At 54.7% G+C, this 20249-nt stretch overlaps 2 long non-coding RNA genes across 2 annotated transcripts in view; one reads left to right on the forward strand and one right to left on the reverse strand.

Annotated features, from left to right (window-relative positions):
• The first annotated feature begins 152 nt into the window (after positions 1-152).
• Positions 153-20249, forward strand: part of LOC139084490 (uncharacterized) — a 23739-nt gene continuing 3642 nt past the window's right edge. Inside the window, exon 1 of the long non-coding RNA XR_011541907.1 lies at positions 153-573. This is a non-coding gene — a long non-coding RNA (uncharacterized lncRNA). The remainder of the gene's footprint in view (positions 574-20249) is intronic.
• LOC139084489 (uncharacterized) lies at positions 12006-14110 on the reverse strand. The gene is made up of 3 exons (XR_011541905.1): positions 13974-14110; positions 13190-13267; positions 12006-12139 (listed from the first exon to the last, which is right to left on the reverse strand). It is a non-coding gene; the product is annotated as an uncharacterized lncRNA (long non-coding RNA).

The raw sequence follows: 20249 nt of genomic DNA on the forward strand, positions 1-20249 counted from the left end.
CCGGACCACAGGGCAGCTTTCTCTTTCTCTTTCCAAGGACACTGCGTAGCCTAGAGGCTTTTATGAGCTAATGTGTTTATGAATCTCAAACAGGGAGTGAGAGACGCAGCCTTTCCCACCCCCGTTGTCTGGGGAGTTTGTTCGGGAGAACAGAACTTGGAAACACAATTTTCTCCAATTCCAGATGCACATGTGAATTTTGAGGATCTTGATTTGAGAATCTGACTTTATTTTTGGAAACAACGCACTTCTGCTTGCTCAGAAAGTGGTGCATCCTCCAAAGTCTACATCTGAGGCAGCCGCCCTGAGCACAGCAGCCTCTCCCTCTGCTCCCTCTGCAGTGAAGGGCTCCGAAATCCCAGCATAGGGTCTAGATCTGATGTGCGTCTGCAGTCATAGTCCAATGTGAGGAGACTGGTTGCAGGCGCAAAGACCACAAGTTTTCCTCTCCGTGAGGAAGCTGACATCCCCGAGGCCTTGCTCTTGGGGAACGTAATCTGTGGACTCCATCAGGTAGCTACTCCAGGAATCCGTGGATGCAGCACAGCCCAAGCTACAAGTTCTGGAAATACTGTGAGTAACCCGTAACCTATAACCTATGATAATCTCTCCTACTATTAACCAACTCAGATCCCCATCTCCTTTTTCTCTGTTACCAGCTTCTGCACTGTGAGATACCTAACAAAAGTGTTGGCATAAAAATCCTGGTCCCGTCGTATTGAAATATACTTTTTGGAGTTTGAGCGCTCGCTCTCTCTCTCTCGAAAGTGGAAACTCTTAGAGGGATCAGACTCTACTGTCCTCATTGAGGTTTTTACTACGATGAGTGGAGTCTCCTGAATTCCCCTGAAAGACGTGAAATGTGAGAAAGAAAACCCCACAAAACATGGGTTGTTTCAAGGCACTAAGATCTCAGGGATTGTTTGTTACTGCAGCACAACACAGCCTGTTCTGACAGGTGTGCCTCCAGACATCTGGGCACTGTGTAATTAATCTTCCTGATGGGATCCGGAATTGACTCTGGTAAGTTCTACCTTCAGCTTAACATGAGCTCCTAAAGCAAATTAGGTAGCATCACAGGAAAAATGAAGCCAATGCGTGTCTTCCATTTCTGAGTGTGTGATCTGAGGTTCATGTCCGCTCATTTGGCATTGAAAGTCGCAGGTGCTTATCAGGTGTCCTCTCCTGGCTTCCTCAGGGACTCCCAGAGGACAGGGGTTGTCTGTCATCCACCTCCACTCACCACACACCTCCTCGCACAGGGCCTGGCGTCTGAGGGAGAGTCGGGGGAAGGTGTTCACTTGGCAGCGCTCCCAGACCGTGTGAGGGGAGTAAGACCAGGGTGCCAGGCTCCGGGAGCAGCCTCCCTCTGAGGGGCTGTCCATGCAGTGTGACCTCACCGCGCCCTGGGGCAGCCTCCAGCCCCTCCTGATTAGTAGCTCAAGGCTGAGAGCCCAGCTGCCCGCAGACTGTCTTTACTCAGGCCCAAAGCCGGCACTAACCCAGTCGGAAGGAAGGACGTGGCTCAGGAGGCCTGACGGAGTTAATGACGGGAAAGCTGACGGGAAGCTGGATGGAGGCATCAGGCTGCCAGAACCCAGCCCAGCGCCCTACTGCAGACAGCTGACGTCAGGCCTGCGGGCTCAGGATCCTGCAGGGGCCGCATTGGGGACACGCGCTGCTCGGCTCCAGCCAAGTGTGCTGTCAGGAAGGGACGGAGTCCAGTGCCAGGTCTTAGATTTGTTCAAGAGAAAACAAATAAGTCCAGCATGAGTGGGAGGTGAACCCTGTTCTGTCTGACCCTGACATGACCCAGAGCCTGGTGCTGCCTCTCCACACAGCCCACAAGGGCCCCAGGCCCAGGTTCACTGGCTTACCCTTTTCCAAGGAAAGACCTGAGCAGAGCTTCATCACTGCTCAGGGCACTGTGGTATTCTGAGTATTGGGGTGGTAATTCTGCCCGTCTTTGCACAGAAATTCTTCCAGTTGCACTCTGAGGGTCTCCCCCATTCCCACCTCCATGCACAGACAAGGAGACAACTGAAAATGGCAACTGTTAACCTCAAAAAAGGGGCGGGCAGGGCAGGCGGCAGTGACAGGAACAGAGTTGCCCTTCAGACACAGTTGTCCTGCCCTTCCCATCTCTGCCAAAGACCCCACAGGCTGCGAGGGCAGCAGAGATGGTAAAGACGGAGGTGGGGAGGCATTCTGCCCCCCTAGTCTGCGAGGAGTGCAGATGCAGTGGCCTCGCTCCCTGCCATCTTTCTGCCTGCTTCCTTCATGGAGCGCCAGTGGAGAGCAGCCTGCAGCACAAGTCTTCTCTGTCCCCCACCTCAGATGTGCACCTGAATTGGGCACACCCTGGACGCTCGTCTCAGCTCCCAAATCCAGCACACCCTGGGTGGACAGTCCCCCTTCCAGGGCTCAGAACACTCATCCACCCAGACGAGGAGTGGGCTCCAGGCATCTGGACAGCAGGAGTGGAATAAGAAAGCCCCACACCTGACCAACTAAGTGGGCCATCGAATCTCTTAAAAAGGAAGCCCAGAAGGTCCGCAAGAATGAATACAGTCACGTGTGTAACGTCTGCATGTGGTGGAGAGGTGGGCCGTGCCCAGGACACTGAGGGTGTGCATACGCCTTCACTCACACCCCCATAACGTCCCATTCACCCCAGGCTGCTGCTTGAACCTCAGGCACCCTTCTTCCAATGTGTCAATCAAGTCATCTGAGGACATCCCAACGGCCCTGGTACGTGGCCACCCACACCATCCTCCCCTGTCCAGATGATGCCTGCCTCTCCACCTCCCCTTGCCCTTCCAAGCCCACGAGCCAATCAAGGCCCCTTTGGGCTTGAGGGGGCTTGAGTCAGTGCTGTCCCATCGGCAGACATGTCCTGACCACGTGATGCAGACACCATGTGCGTGACAGGCTCCTCCTTACCTCCAGGTGACAGCCAGGCCCCAGTCCTAGATCAAGCCCCAACCTCCCCACCTGCCTCCCTCCACATGCACTGAGCGCGGAGGAGACACGCGGGAGGGGTCTTCTGCAGAACAGCGGCACAGCCATGGCCACTGGGGACCAGGGTCGGAGATCCCCTCAGAAGGCCTCGGGACTGTGGTGTTCACACAACTCCAGGGACCTGGAGTTTCTCTGTCTTCACTGTCAGTGTGGGATTCGGGGACCCAGCGGTGGGTCTGGTGACAGAAGGGAATTCAGTCTAAGTTGTGATCCTCTGGTTTCCCAAACCCTCTCTCATCTCCTAAACCCCATGAGTCCCATTTGAGAGACGGCCGAGCCTGCAGACTCCTGATTACCATGCTCATGGCTTGTATTCAGCCTGGAAACCCGCCAGGCAGGTGAGGCAGACACACAGAGGAAATTGCTTTGATGTTTCAGGCCAAAAACAAGGAAAAACAACTGAAGTTACATGAGGATCTGGAATTAGAACAGCCTGCCTCAAAATTGAACAGAAGGTGTTTTCAGATCATCCCCTGGCCAGGTAACACCTAGTCACCAAGTTCTCAGTGGAAAATGTGCTATCACAGGCTGGCCTGGGACCCATGACTGTTCCTGCATTTGGCTTTTCCAGCTGCGGCTCTCAGAGAACAGAGAGATGGGGACAGAGGGAAGGTGAGCATGGAGCAGAACAGGGAGATGCAGAGAGGAGGCAGGAACAGGCGAGGCGAGGGCCACTAGGAGTTCATTCCCGCAGCGTTAGAGGTTGAGGCAGGACTGCCCGGGGAGAGCTGCATCCCTGGATGTGCCATAAACTCCTTAATTGTGGCCTCTGTCTGCTCCTCCCTCTGCCCAAAATAAACCTCCAGACCATCCTGAAGATGCGGGACCTGTCATTTTATAAACAGGTGGCCACTCTGCCTGCTGCTTAGACTGACCATTATGCATCCTGATGGTGCTGGGGTCACTGTGATGTGGCTTGGGGACACTGGGAGGGGCCACTGCTATGTAGCCTTGGGACACAGGGATTGGTAGCTGATGTGGCTGGGGACATGGGGAGGGGTCACTGTGGTATGGCCGGATACACCATAAAAGGACCTGCCAGCAGGAAAGAAAGTTCTCAGACATAAGTAGGAATCCTCCCTGGGAGAGTCAAACTGGGAGGATTGACCGCTTGAGGCCCCACTCACCCCCATCTGACCGTGCCCCATCATGGTGACTGGCCCCGTCTCACATGAACCCACCCCCTCTTGTTTGGCCCCACCTCCTCTCATGGTGGCCCCACCTGCTCTCGCAGTGAATCCTGCTCCCCAACCCCAAGTCACGAGACCCATCCACTTGCGTTTCTGCTTCTCCTGATGGTGCTGCCCACCACCCTGTGTGTCCCTGCCCACAGCCTGCACTCATGCGCAGGCCCACCCTGACCACAAGATTTCTCTACCCCTGGTGCTCCCACTGCCTCCAACTACCAAATCCCAATTCCCCAGGAAGTGCCCGTCCAGACTCACCACCACCGTGTGCATTTCCATGTGAATTTTAGAATCATCATCTCTGCTTCTGCAAAAAGGCAGTTGGAAGTTTGATATGGATTGTATTGAACTTGTAGATTGCTTTGGGGATTATTGTCATCTTAACAACAGTGGATTCCAGAAGCAAGTAATCTTCTCTTTCTGGATACTAACAGCTAAGGAAATGTTCAAGCAGCAGTAATATGGCCCTCACCTACAATAAAGAACGGGAGGCCTGGGGATTCATTTCCGGGAGAAAATGCTTCATACAGATGGCTAGGCATCTCGTGCTGAAGAATCTGTAAATTAAGGGAAACTTTGGAATTAAAATAAACACTGATTTGATCTGTTCCCTTCATATTCCCCAATCTTTTCCTGCCCTTTTCTCAGGTAGAGACAATTGATCAAGTCTAGAATGTACTTAAGGGTATAGAATCCTTGACTAGAAATTAATAATCATTGGGGAATGGGGTACAGAGAGGTGATAGGGATGGGGAGGATTTCCCAGCTCTATGCCAGTGAGATGGCTCCAACTGGGATAATATTCAGCAGGGCGTTGGACCATCAGAATAGAACATGGACACTCAGACACCTCTCATGAACCCAGCACAAACACAGCAGTGCGTCCAGCTGAGTATCTGTCCAGGGGTCATAATCCCAGGCCACATTGCTTGTCCCGCCACCCCAAGGAGGTGGGTCAGGAGATGAGGTACCTGAAGGAGCCAAGACCAAGCCCCTCTTCTGCCTACATGACTGGACACCCAGTTTGAGCGAGGACTGTGTGGTGGGATAGCAGCCCAAGTATGTGTTCTGTCTGTCTGTCTGTCTGTGCAGCAGCCTCAGAGACCTCAAGCAGCCTCAGGCTGCAAAGCCAGCTCCTGTCCTTCTCAGACTGGGGTTGACTCCAGGACTAGCTGATGCTTACAGCCACAGAAAGAGACGTAGTCCCCAAGAGCGAACAGTGTAATTTGAGCGAATTAATTTTTAATAGTCAATTGATGCTTATTGTAGAAGATGATTAGTTCTCACTGGTCCCACTATGTGTCTCACTGGTCCAATGTGAGATTGTGGGAAGAATATCATTTAGTTGCATCCAATATGAGTTTCCTGAAGACTTTATGGCTGTTTTTCAAGTTATCGTCTGGTGATAAATTTATGGCATTGTGCACTGGGCCCTGGATGTACTGGGCTCCCTGTTGGGCTTGGGCACAAAGCAGAATGGGGAAGAGTTGTAGGGAGCGGCCCTCATGCCCCAAGCTGATTGGCAAAAATGAGAAATACTGATAATATCAAGTATTAGCGAGGTGAGGAAACAGGACTCTTACGCTCCGTTTGTGAGAATGGAAGTGTGAACAGCCTTCTGTGGAGAGCAGTCTGGGTGTATCTGTTAGGACAAAAGTCCACACGCCCTGTGCGTCACCAGTTGCGCTTCCCAGAACCGACCCTAGAGAAACGCTCACATGCGGACAGAGGAGGCAAGGACTAGAATATCCACTGCAGTTGTTGACTGAAATCCTGAGCTTGGAGGGGACAAGTAGGATTAAATGTCTTCCAATGGAGACTTGGCTAATGGAAGAGGGGTCTGGGTAGTTACGATTCATCAGGCTGAGCCCTGAAGCTCCTGGTGGGAGGAGTCTGCATCGACCCCTTTGTTCTGAACTGTGAGGTGGTGCGAGGAATAGTGTGACTGCGGGTGGGAGGGGCACGCAGCCTCAGGCACGGAGGAAGCTGCCCTCCTCACTATGGTGCAGTGAGGCTGGGTCAGGGGTCTGTAAGTCCTTCCAGGCGGTAACTGCAGTGTGGACAGTCGAATCCCAGGAAAGTCTTACCTGTCCTTCCCTGGCTCAGCCAGAGCAGCCCAGTGGGCAGTGACCTGGGAGGTCAGCGTGTTTGCAGAGTGCTGATCCCTGTGGAATTAGGGTTTATAGGGCTCTCTCACCCTCAAGGGGGATTAGCTGACATTCGACTGCTGGACTGGGTGGAGGGACGCAGGGCTGGAGGCCATGGGGATGCAGCTCCTGGGTCCCTGAGAAGAGTATGTCCTGGCCACACAGCTGCAGTCTAGCTCACTGTGATCCCACCATTCCCATAGCGTCTGCACTTTGAAGTCACACACTTCTCTGCCCAGGATGCCTCAGGGCTCCTCTCCTCTCATTTTGGGACTCCGTGTCTTCTCGTGCCCATCCTGGGACTCAAATTCATTCCCCTCTGAAGTTTGAGGCAAAGAGAGAGATTGGTGAGGATTGTGGATCTTTAGGTTCCCATCTCTGAACACATTTGAAACTGTAATGAGCAGGCTTGGCGATGCCCTGGTGTGTTTCATATGGACAGGAGAAATTACCCATCTCCTAAACCAGCCCTGTGCTTTCATTTCGCGCATCAGATCAATGCCTGGACGACAGACAGGCTCCAGGCGTCCTGGGGATGCATTCTAGGGGAGAATCTGCTGCAGGAAATGCTGCACTAATTAGCTGAGGACAACACGCAGGTCTGTCCACAGGGGTCACTCAGGAAGCTCAGCGAATAGTCCCTGAGTGCTGATGGGTTACAGGACCAAATGGGAGCCTCCCATGGCCCTGAGCAGGTGCCACCCACAAGGAAAGGACACCGGGGTGTTTGAGCCCCTAAAGCTTTGCTGCTCAGACTGGGGTCCAGGGACCAGCAGCAGCAGCAGCACTGGGAGCTTGTTAGAAATGCAGACTCCGGGCCTCCTCCCTCCGTGTCAGCCCCTTCTGTGAATTTAATCCCCAAGTGAGATCAGGGCTTATGGCTGCCCACAGCAAGGACTACATTTCGCAGCCTCCTTTGCAACTTCAGTGACCATGTGACCAGTGCTGGCCAATGCCCTGTGAGCAGAGGTCAGGAGAGCCCCTTTCAGGTCATGTCCTGAAAGGAAGGAGGTGAGCCCCTCCTTCTAGTCCTCCCTCCATTGTGTGAATGAAACTAGGTCGGCTTGCAGTCACCGCTGCTCATCTTGGCCCAGGAGAACCCAAGGGAGGGGGGATTTTGTGAGCTTTGGGGCAATTTAATCACTTTATCATGTGGCAGTCACTTAGCTCCCTGTGGCTGGGCTCCCTCAACTGTGAAACAGGGATGATGATGGTGGTGATGATGATGATGGTGGTGGTGGTGAGGATGGTGATGGTGATAGTGGTGATAGGGATGATGATACTAATCGTGATAATGGTGGTGATGATGATGGTGGCAGCGGTGATGATGGTGATGACAATGGTGGCAGTGGTGATGATGATGGTGGTGGTGGTTATGAGGATGAAGATGGTAATGGTGATGATGATGATGGTGATGGTGAGGATGATGATGATGATGGTGATGATGCTGGTAATGATGGGGCCCCTTGCCAGGAAGAGGAGGAGATGTAATGAGGTCATAGCAGGGCTTAGGGCATAAACTGTGCCTATTGTTACTGTTATCATTATTATTAATATCTCATGTTGTTGATGACATGGAGCTTCCTCCCTCCCAGCCACCATCCCTCCGGTCCTGGGACCCTCTTTATAAGGCAGGAGCTGAGCTGCCCTTTAGGAAACCTCCTTTCCTGGCTTCTTCTCAGCAGGAGTCCCACCCGCAGGGGGCATAAATGTGCCCCAGGCAAGGAGGGAAGACAGGTGGGTCCCCCACTCTGTACCAAGGGCCCCGCTGGCCCTGGCATCCTGGGAAGGCTCATCGATATCACGAACCCTGTTTCCTGCTGTAGCACCGTGATCAGGGGCTTCCACATTGTGCTTGGCTAAGGGAGTCGGGGTGGACATCAGAGCGCAGGAGCTGATCGCTTTGTTGCTGAAGCCTCTGACATGCCTACCTCCTGGGGAGTCTCCACAGAGGCATTGGGGCTGCCACAGCAGGGGATGTGGGATGGTGTCCCTGCTCGTGTCTGTGCTCCAAAGCACCTCGGTGCGCATTGGGAGGGCAGAGATGTCGCGGACCTGCTGCGTTCAGTGCCTGGCTGATGAGTGAGCTGGGGCGTCTGTTCTCGCGCTTAATCGAGTTTGTCGTCTTGTCTGTGTGCACCTGTTCGTGATGCCTGCCCGCCTTCTCCCAGGGTTTCCTGCTTATGGTGGATCTGTGGAGGCTCCTGTGATACCGCGCACACCCACCTCTGTCTGTCTGTTGGACGCAAGCACACAGCCCTCCCGCCGCCCTGTCTTCTCCATGGGTGGTGAGCACAGTTTCACGCAGAGGCTACAGGCCATCACAGGCTCTCGGAAATTACCTTTCTCACTAAATCTCCCGTCTCTTCTCTCCAGCAGCCAGTAGAGAGTTCTCTGCTAAACTGAGTTCAGGGCGAGGCAGTGTGGACCAGAGACCCAGCAGGAGAGGAGAGTCTAATGAAACACTTTCCTGGCGGAGTTTCCATTCTGACACGTTGCCCTGGGAGGCTGACGGAGGCCGGGGCGTCTGTAGCGGGCTGATCTTCGGCCGGGGGCTGGGAGGAGTCTGTCCCTGTGGGCTCACGGGAGCCCTTCAATTGTGCATTCAAGGGGGGAGGGTGGTGCTCGGGAGATCTTCGAGGGTCCACAGGGCACCAGGCTGCTGGCAAGGTCAGAGATGTGGGGTTTGGAGGGGGCTGTGCAGACGGAGCTGTTCTCTAGGTAATGGCCTCTTTGCTGTGTGCTGCCCCACTGAGCCCACTGCAATCGGGGTCCAGGTCTGGGATCCCGGGGAGTCCCAGCATTCTGGGTCTCTCCAGGGAACCGAGGCAGCAGCCGCCTTCCCCCTGTGCTGCCTGGGCCACTGTCTGTGGGATGACAGCCCTTCCTCTGAAGCCAGAGATGCAGCGTGTCCTGACTGCAAGGGCACTGCTCCCCATGTGCTCACCAGCAAACCCTGGGCAGCTGTGAGCTGGCTCCCTGCAGGCTCTGGGGGAGCAGGACCAGGACAGGGGCTCCCAGGGTCCACAGAGGGGACAGAGCCTTGTGGTCCTCAGAGCAAGCATTCCTGGCCCCTGTGAGGGCTGCACTGGCCTGCGAGTGTCCTTGTGCCCCAAGCGCTCCTGTTTCCATGCCTGGGGGACCCTCCTCCTCCCATTTCCCCTGGGGCCACCTCCTGTTTGTCTCTGTGGCCGCCTCCAGGCACCTCTAGGGAGCCGTGAAATGTGACCTGTGTCATTTTGGTGATTTCCCATAGGAGTTAAATGTTCATATTTGCGTTTAAACCATTGTTGTAAATATAAACACAAATGGTAAAGTTCATGCAAACAACTTAAACATGTAACTTTTGTTTATCTAGAACATTAAAGAGCAAATGAAAAGCCCACGACAAGTCTGGAGAAACCACAGAAGTGGAAAGAGGATCATACCTGGGCGCCTGTCACAGCCCTTTTTCCTGGGTTTGAACAGGGGGCTCTGCATTTCCATCTTGCACTAGGCCCCGCAGATCGTGCCTCGGCTCCCAGTCTAAGAGCCCCCGTGGGGGCCTGTGTCCCTGTCCCTGGGCTCATCTTCACCCCAGGCCTGGGCCGGGCTCCCTGAGGGGGTCAGCCAGTCCGTACTTGAATCGTGTCCCTGGAGACCCCACTGCTCTGAGACTGCTCTGCTGGCCGTGCTGGGGCCTCCTCCAGGTTGCTGGGAACAGCTCTGCTGTTTGGAGCTGGTGTGACCCCCAGGGAGGCCGAGGGGCCTGAGGACGGGGGTGACTGGGGGTTCCTGGAGCATGGGGCTGGGGGCCAGTCCTCCGTGGGGCCCCTGGACAGGGGGCTCCTGCAGGAGGTTGGGGGGCCCTTGGGGCCCCTGACCAGGCTGCCCCACTCCTGCCAAGGACACCCCGTTGTCTGAGGGCCCTGGGAGCCAAGGGCAGCGCTGAGCCCAGGTCTGTGCACACAGTGGGCAGAGGAGCTGGGAGCTTCCAGCCCGGACGGCAGCTCCCTGCCCGCCCTCCGTCCTGGGGTTGGCTCCCTATCCCCATGAGGGATGACGCTCAAGGACAGATAGAGATAAGCGCCAAAGTCCTTCTCAGGTGGGGCCCCCTCCCCCACTTCCCTGACAATCACACATTTTTGAAAAACAAATTCATGAATTATGACATTTTGACAAGCTGAGGAGTAATGCACATGGTGCCCAATGAACTAAGAAGGAAACTTGAAAAATGTATGCCTTCTTTCATTCTGTGTCACAAAAACGAATGTGTTGCTCAGGCTCATAAATTTTTGGAAGCAAATTTTTGTCAAAATATCACAAGCTTCAGAAACATCCTCTGCCCACACCGCTGTGACACAAAATCACCGCCCTGCTCAAACCAGGAGAGAGTCCACCCTCCCCGGAGATGCCCAGGGCCCTGCAACCCATGGGATCACACGGACCCTCAGCACCGAAGGCCCTGACGGCGCCAGCACCGGGACTGCTGGAATCTAAGAGGTTTCTGGAATTCTGCGCTTCGCAGACACACTCGTTAATCCATGGAGCAGCCGGAGGAGACGTGGTAGGGAGAATTCGGGGTGTTGATAAACGAGAGAGAGACTCATGCTGCAGAGAAGCGTCCTGAGGGAGTCAGGAAGGGGCTGCTCAGCCCCCCTGTGAGTCCCAGCACCCCGGGCACATCCAGGCCATCCCCACACCTTCCCAAGGCCCCACCTGAGTTCCAGGGTCGAGCCGGCCCTGTGGTGCACACTCAGAGCCCACGCAGTCAGCATTCTCCAGGGAAGCAGAACTGAGGAGAAGTGTGGGTGTCTAGAAAGGGACTTGAGGTGAGGAATCAGCTCAGTGAGGGTGGAGGCTCGTGCGTCCAGAAGGGCAGGGCTGGCCGGCAGGCTGCAGACCAGGAGAGCTGATGGTGCAGTTCCCATCCGAAGGCGTCTGCTGCAGAATTCCCCCTTGACCTCGGGGAGGTCAGCCTTTGGTTCTCTCCAGGCCTTCCACTGATTGGACCAGGCTCACCACATGAGAAAGGGCAATCGGCTTTACTCAAAGTCCACCAATTTCAATGTTGATCTCATCCAGAAACAGCCTCACAGAAACGTCCAGACCAAATCTCAGGGCAGATCACAGACCCCTCAGTCACATTTCTGAGCTATCCGTGTCTGAGTTCTCTGTTGGGGAATCCGTTCCTGATGTGAACCACAGGACCAGGAGTTAGGAGGGACATGGTGGGCAGCACTGTTCCTGGCCTCAGGGTGTGGGCAGAGCAAAGTTGTGGCAGAGCAGCGTTCAGCTGGGGTCTATGGGGGGGCGCAGAGGTGAAACCAGGCCCAGTTAAGAGGGCCAGGGGCGCAGACGTGGGATGGCGCTTGCAGTGGGAGGTCCTAGTGGGTGTCTGCTCCTCAGGCGGCCCAGTAGAGGGGCCTCTTCCAGGTGCTGTTCTCTGACCGCCCCTCAGTTCAGGGTGGGCTTTGGTTCTCCGTGTCCACTCAGCCCCCTGTGACGCAGGCCCGGGCAGTGGAGGGCCCATCCCCGGACACAAGGACAGCTTCTGCAGGCCAGTAGTGACGCATCAGAGCCCGTCCGACTCCGCAGTGTTCACATGGGAACCTTGGGGCCCAGGCGAGCTTGTCCCACCACGTGACCCTGGGAGGCTGGGGCCTGTCACTGCCGGCCACCAGCTCGTCACCTTGGGGATTTTCAAACCCATTAGTTTTGGACAAGCAAGTCATGCTTTCTTTCACAATGGCATAAACATGTGCTCCTTAAAGCCATTATCAGACTGGAACAGAGACAGTGTCCCTTCATGGAGGAAAAAGGTGAGAGTTCAGAATTTTCTAGAAGACCTGGGTGCACAAGCCAATATCATGATGGTTCAAGTGTTACCTTGTACCAGAGCCTACATATCTCCGGCTGTCGCTACTCACATTTGGGGAACACGCCCTCCACCCCCAGCTGCCCAGGGGCCCTGCGGGCTCTCCCAGGAATTTACAGTGTCCTCACTGTCACCAGCTGCTGATCCGCGTCGTGGTGCACTGTGAGCATCCAGCACTGATGCTGCACTCAGGTGCAAGTGCTGTGTGTCCATTAAACATGGTCAGCCAGCTCTGTGCCATGTGCCTCAGAGGAATTTTAATAATGTGTTAAGTAGGTAAAACGGAGAAATAAAGTACATCCTGCTCCTCGCACCCCGAACCTGCAAGTCAGGACACACTGCCTCTCCCACCTCCTGGCTTCTTTCCCCAACCCCGTCCCTGTCCCGGCCACACTGGCCTCCTCCTGCTCCTGGGACATGGGTCCCCCTGCCTCAGGGCCTTTGCACGTGCTGTTCCCTCTGCCTGGAGTGCTCATCCTGCCTGTGGTCAGCTGGCTCCTCCTGACTATGTGGGTCTCGGTCCAGGAGCCTCCAGACCACCCTGGACAGAGACCCTCTCCCTGTCCCCAGTCACTCCCTGTGCATTGCCTTCTTCTCGTTACTTCGTAGCACCTCACACTGAGGACACATCTAACATCTCTAGGTGTCACTTCCACTGTCTCGCCTTGTCCTCAGACAGGCACTCCAGCACAGAACATCACCCGGCACATGGTAGGCATTTGGCACACAGTAGGCGATGCAAGAGCAAGTGTTTGTTGAGTGAATGAACATGGGCCACGCACTCAAGGCGGCTGTGGGTGTGGAGAGGACTCGGGTACACAGCCCATCACCCCCTCGGTCGCCAGGGCGGCAGAGGAGGAGGGTAGTCAATAACCTTATTGATCTGCACCAAAAATCCAGATGATTTCCATCGATTTTCATAACATCCCACTAAGAGAGCAGGGACATCATTTTCCAAGTGTGTCGACCGAATTTACCTTCAGACGGAGCCAGAGAAATCCGCCTTTGCAGCCGCAGAGCCCTTTATAAAGCACATTTTCCAGACGCTCCGGATGCTGGAGTGAGAGACGGGTTCACCGCACGTCACAGTTACGCTCGCTCTGCCCTGCGTCCCCGAGTCCCGAGAGCGTCATCCAGCCCGTCTGAGCATCGCACAGAGGACGCTGGGTGCCCACAGGCTTTCTAGAGGCAGAATGCCATCCGCCCGCCTGCGCCCGCGAGACCACCCCCTGTTGTGTCACTGCCCCCACCCAGAACCTGCGGTGGGACCCCTGCACCTGACGGCCCAGCGGGCTCCCGTTCCCATCGTCTCGAACTCTCCTTCCTCCTCGCAGCTGTCACCACATCTGCCTGGCCCACGAGGGACACCGCCTGTGCCAGTTCACCCGCCTCAGCCCGGCCTCCTGCTCTGCGGGGAGGGGCGCCCCGTCCCCACTGGATCCCCCACCAGCTGCCAGGAGAGCTGCCATCTTCAGACAAATGCCCTGCTCCTGAGGCCAGCCCTGTGTCCTCGCTTGGCTCAGCAGGACACTTCTGAACCAGCGACGCCCCTCCCTCCAGAGCAGGTGTCCAGGATTGGCTGCCCCTGTGCCCTGAGACCCGGCTTTACCAGGGGCTGCTCTCAGGCACACGCTGAAGGGCCCCTGGAGAGGGGGCTGGGCTGGCACAAGCTTGTTTCTGTGACAAGAAGGTCACTGCCCTTAGGAGGGCGAAGCCTCTCCAGTCCTCCACAGTCACCACCACCGCCCCCCCACTACTCACCTCCAGACGCTGCACGCCTCCCGTGCCTGCCCAGGTCCTGACGACCTAGAGTCTGTGTGGGGGCCAAGACATGTGGTGCCTCCTTAGGAGCTGAGTGTCGGGGGCAGAGCTGCCTGGGTGTGGACCCCGGTTTTCCCACTTTCAAGCTATGTGTCTTTGGGCCAGTTTCTTCCCCTCTCTGCATCTCCACTTCCTCATACAAAGAACGAGTGATGACAGCAGCTGCACTATGGGTCCTGGTGGGCAGTGAGTGAATTAAGCTGCAGGAAGCACCTGGCCCATGGCCCCAGCTCTGCCCTGTGACCTCAGGCAGGTCACACCCTGGTCAGCTTCCTGTTTGGGGGGGTGGGGGGCATTGGAACCAGCCCCTTCCTGGTTCTCCTCTGAGGTCTTCTTGGCCCTGGTCTGGGGACAGGACTAGGCTCCTTCAGGCCCTCCCCCTAGCCAGGTCCTGCCTCCCTGTGATGTCAGGGGACATAGCTGCGTGGACGCCCTCGTCAGGGGTGGTGACCGTGACCAAGAGGTGACGCTCACACATACTTGCTCTGTGCCCGGCATGTGGTCCTTCATGTCACCACCAAACAGTCCTACTAGACCAGAGGTAGGAACTGCACAGCTACACAGCTAGTACACGGCAAGGCTGGGGTGGACCCTACAGGCTGGCCAAGGGTCTGGGCCGCTGACCAGTGACGGTGACCAGAATGACAGCAGCAGGGGACCATCGCTGTGTGAGCAAGGAGCCAGTGCTGCGGTGACCTCGAGGGGACTCCATCTATCCCCTTTCCACAGGGCAGGGATGGGCCTAGGAGAGCGAGGGGTTAAGTCCTGGGAGGTAGCCCAAGGCCAACAGACCCTCCTACCCTGCCCTCCCCCAGTGCCCCAGCCCCTGCCCCACCCTGACCTCATCCCCTCCCACCACACCCTCTGCTCACTCTGGTCCAGTCTCAGAGCCCTTCCAGCTTCTGCATCACCCCAGGTGGGAGGGAAATGAGGGTCCCTCACTCTGTGTCATCCTGCCAGGACCCCCTCCTCCCGGGGCTGTGAGCCCAGGAGACGGTTTTGGGTAAATTAAAAATGGGCCCTTTCTCAGACATGTTACTGCCATCTGCTGGGAACCCGCCCCAGTGACTGTGTGACTCTAGGGCAACTGTGAGGTGAACTGTGCTGCCAAAATCAGGCAGTGCACAACCTGGACAACCACACCTGGCAGCCCTGCCTCCCCCTTCTCTGCCCCTTCTGGCTTCTTTATTCTCGCCCAGAGCTCTAATTACCAGCTGACATTGTATACTTTGTTTATGAAATGTTGGTCTCCTCTACCTGCATATAACCTCCATGAGGCTGGGAGTTGGGGCTGTTGTATTCAAGGTTGTGCTTCATGTGCATAAAACAGCCTGGGAGGAAGTAGAAACCCAATGGATATGTGCTGAATGAATGAACGAAAGACTGCGTGGGTGAAGGGACAACGACTGCATGGGTGAAGGAATGAATGATTGCGTGGGTAAAGGAATGAATGACTGTGTGGGTAAAGGGACAAACGCCTAGAGAAATGGTTTCTCCCTCCCGCCGTCCCCTCGGCCTTGTACTCTGTCACCAGGAGTGCCCTGTGCTGTGGTCTCTGCTTCCTGTGCTGTGCCGACTAGATGCGGGATCCCAGCCCGGTCCGGGTCCCCCAGGACCAGTGTGGCCCTCGTCTCGGAGAGGCCACGTCCAAGGTGCAGCGGCGGGGCCGTCGGGCTGTCCTGGGGGCCTGAGACGAGCAGCCGTCGGGCTCCTATGAGCATCTGAGCAACCACACAGCGCCGGGGAGCCCCCGGGAGAAGGCAGCTTTGAGGGTCTGACCCTGTGAATTAGATGTTTTGTGCGGAATGTTAACCTCCCAGCAGCCCTGGCGGGTCAGGAGCCGAGGTCTGAGGCCCGGACAGCAGTTCCCCACCACGTGGAGGGCGCACTCCCCCTTGATTCCGTCACGGGAGCCTCGTCCCTCATTCCTGCCCGTGACCCCGACTCTGGGAGCTCTTGAGCAGCAGGGTTCATCTTCCTCGTTTTAAGGTGGCACACCTGACGACCCCTCCGCCTCCACCCTCCCAGCACAGGGTCACTGGGGTCACCCTTGGAGCCTGGCAGCAGGCGTGGGGCTGTCGTGTCCACCCCCCCCCAAGTCCACAGGCCTGAGAGAATGGAGGGGGCTTCCCCAAGGGACGGTGGGAGTGGAGGGTGGTCAGCAAATAGGATTCGCCCTACCCCCGGCTCCAGGGCAGCCATGCGGCCTGGATGATGACAGAACTGCTCAGGGCCACACGGACGCGAGGAAGCAGAGTCGAGTTCTCACCAGGGCTGCCTGTTTGTCTGTTCGTCCGTCTGCAGGGCCCCTTCCCGACAGCCCAGGCTGCCATTGCAGCAGCTGCTTCCCTCCTGAGCATCTGTCCTGCTCGCTGAGTTGGAGATAAGCAGTCACATTAACATTCTGTGTGGGTGTGAAGGTAATAAATTATACAGACTCAGAGGAGCCGGGCGGGCTGCTTCCCAGAGATAATGGACAACACGTGGCCACAAGCAAAACGGACACAGGGGCTCCTGGTCAGTGCAGGAGCTGCCCGGCCCCAGTCCCTCTGTCTCAGCTGGGCCCACGCCCTTGGTCCCCTGGGGTGCAGGGCTCCAAGGGGGACATTTTTATGGTAGAGAAATGACAGCTACTGACTGACTAGTGTGGAGCCAATGAGGGAGCTGGAAGCTACACCAGGAAGTTGAAAGACACAAATTCAGTAAGGACACTGACTATAAATGTGCAAGGCAGCTGAGAGCACAGGGGAGGGGCACCCTGATTTGGCAGGAAGCTGCTGCCACCCCAAGGCTGGAGGGGCAGGGAGGGGTGAGCAGAGCCAGGGGCTGGGTTACCCTTCGAGTCCAGAGGACACCAGGTGCGAACTTCCAGGGTTCTCTCCCCATGGAGTCACACATGATGCTCTTAACTCCTCAGCAAGTTGTGACAACACATGTGAAACGCTGTCTACCAGGGAAGCTCATCAGAGACTCGGCACCCAGTTTTCAGGGGGAGCTGGTCAGGTAGGCACCCTCTGCTGGCACGGCCCCAGATTCCAGGCTCCACGAGGAAAGCAGGTGTCCAGCATCAACCATGTTGTTCGCACAGGGAATTTAGGCACAGCGCACCCCTCTTCTGGTGAAGAAAGATTGATAGCCTCGTAGGGAACTGCCTGCAGCCAAATTCCCAGACTCTCTCCAAGGGAAAGGCTTGCCAGCAGCCTTTCCGAGGATTGTAGTCTCGGGCCTGCTGGGTTAACTCTTTTCTGCAGACTTCCTCATGGGGCTGCTCAGGGTGTCGCATGGGGTGATCCTGGCTGAGAGCTAAAACCTCCAGAGATGAGAGCAAGATGGCAGAATAGGAAGACCCCGACCTCACTCCCCACAGGAAAATCAACTTGACAACAATACACAGTGCACAGAGCCTTTATGAGACAGCTCCAGCTGTGGATGGATACAGAATATAAAAAGACGTCATTGTGACATCGATAATAGGAAGTGTTGGGGGGTGTGAAGGAGTAGAGCTTTTTATGCAATTGAAGCACGTTGTTATCAGTTTAAAATAGATGGTTACATATAAGTTCTTTTGTGCAATCCCCTTGGAAATCACAAAAAAAATAACTATGGAGAATGCACAAGAGAAAATGAGAAGGAATCAGACTTGTCACTACAAAAAGTCAACAGAACACAAAGGAAGGCACAGGAGAGGAGAAGACGGAGAAGTAACTAAAGACAGAAAATGATGAGCAGAATGGCAACAGGAAGTCCCCCCGTCAGTGATGACGGTAACGTGGACAGACTGACCTCCCATCAGCAGGCTCAGAGCGGTTGATAGATAGGCAAGCAAGATCCAACTGCAGGCTGCCCACAGACACTCCTGACGATACAGGACACACGGGCTGCAAGGGAAGGGATGCAAGCAGATTCCACACAAACGGACAGCGAAGAGTCCAGGCGGGGCTGTACTTGCATCAGACGAAATAGACTCTAGGTCAAAAGCCGACAAGAGATGAAGAAGGACGTTACCTAAAGATCAAAGTGTCAGTTCCCCAGGAAGCTATAACAATTGTCAATGTATACGCACCTAAGAGCAGAGCTCCTAAATATGTGAAGCAAACCTTGATTGAATTGAAAAAAGAGACAGTAACACAATAATCAGAGGAGATTCCAATACCCCATTTTAGTAAAGACAGATCAACCAGATAGAAATTCAATAAGGAAACACGATGGACCAATTCGGCCCAACAGACATGCTGAGAACACGCTGCCCAACAGCAGCAAACACACGTTCTCCTGAAGTGCATGGGACATCGTCCAGGAGAGACCACATGGCAAAACAAGTCTTAGCACATTTAATAAGATTGAGGTCATACCAACTATCTTTTCTGACCCAAATGGGATGAAAATAGAAATCAGTAGCAAAGAAAAACCAGGAATTCACAAATGCATGGAAATTAAACGGCACTTTTGAGCAACCAATGGGTCAAAGAAGAAATCACAATGGAAATTAGAAAAAATCTTGAGAGAAATGAAAGTGAAACCCCCTGTCCCCGAACTCATGAGATCCCACAGAAGCAGTGCTAAGATGGAAGCTTAGAGCAGAAATGCCACATTTGTAAAGCGAGAAATCAAATCAACAATCTAACTCACACCATAAGGAACTAGAAAAAGATCAAAATATACTCAAAGCTTACAGAAGGAAGGAAATATTCAAGATCAGAGCAGAAATAAACAAAACAGAGAACTGAAAAAAATCGATGGGACTAAAGGTTTTTTTAAAGATCAACAAATTGACAAACCATTAGCTAGACTAAGAAAAAAACAGAAAAGACTCAAAAATCAGAAATGAAAGAGGAGACATTAGTACTGATGCCAAGGAAATAAAAAGGATCATAAGAGACTTGCTTCAACAATTATATACCCACAATAGGAAAACCCAGAAGAAATGGGTAAATTTCTAGAAACATGCAACCTACCAAGAATCATGAAGAAATTAAAAATCTAAACAGAACCATCACTAGTAAGGAAATTGAATCATTAATCAAAAACCTCCCTACAAAGAAACGCTCGGCATCAGACGGCTGCCCTGGTGAATTCTGCCAAACATTTAAAGAAGAATTAACACCAATCCTTCTCAAACTCTTCCAAAAAATTAAAGAGGAGAGAACACTTCCAGATTCATTCTACAAGGTCAGTGTTACCCTGTTATCAAAATCAGACAAAGATACTACAAGAAAACTACAGACCAATGTCCCTAATGAATATTAATGCAAAAATCTCTGCAGCCCCTCCAGACCCCTGCGGGAGAGGCCAGCAGTGAGACACTGTGACTATTGACCCCTCCCCTGGCCTTATAGGACTGAAGGGCCCCTCCTGTGTGAACAGAGGCTGATCAAGGCAGTCACCCTGCTACGAGGACCCTGGTGGAGCCGATGGGGGACCAAGGGGCGCCCCGCTTCCCTCCTCATCAGCAGGCTGACGGAGCCTGCACAGTGTGGAATCCCATCTCAGTGGATCCTCTGGAACTAATCAAAGGGAAGATTGCCGAGCCCACCCCAGAGGCGGCGTTGGAGGGAGGGAAGTGGGAGCCTCCCCCACCGCATGGCCAATGGGGATTCTCAGCTGTGATTAAATGCTCCGGGAGACAGACAGAAATAACTGTGCTGCTCCGATCCAGTCCCAGAGCGGGTGCAATCAGAAGTGCCCCAATCCACCGTGCTAGATTTGACATGAAAAGGGGTGGGTTGGGAGAGTGATGGTTTTAAAGATAAAACAGATCGTGTCACTTCCCTACTCAAAGCCCCCCAGTCCTCCTCACACAAAATTCATGTTTGAGCCTGGTCTTCAAAGGTATGCAGAGACCCTTTTAAACCCCAAATTTACTTTCCTTCCCCCACCACTCCCTCCTCTCCAGCTGCATGCCCGTGCTGTCCCCACCTCAGGGCCTTTGTGCCTGCCATGCCCTTTCCTGGGAAGTCTCCTCTCTGAGTCCTTACATGACTCTCCCCACCACGTCTTCCAGGTGTCTGCCCAAGTCCATCCCTCAGAGGGGTCTTCCTGGCCCTCCGCGGAAGTCAGGCCTCGCCCTGCACGTCCACACCCCGTCACCTCACGCCCCACCATCTACGTTTGCTCACTGCGGTGACTACTGCTCTGTCTGTTCACTGGATCATGAGCTCTTTGGGCCAGGGCAGCTCCTGGTTCTGGTGTCGTTTCCGCAGGACCGACCTTGGGAGC

Source organism: Equus przewalskii, chromosome 7 (assembly GCF_037783145.1).
Source record: "Equus przewalskii isolate Varuska chromosome 7, EquPr2, whole genome shotgun sequence".
NCBI classification, from domain to species: domain Eukaryota; kingdom Metazoa; phylum Chordata; class Mammalia; order Perissodactyla; family Equidae; genus Equus; species Equus przewalskii.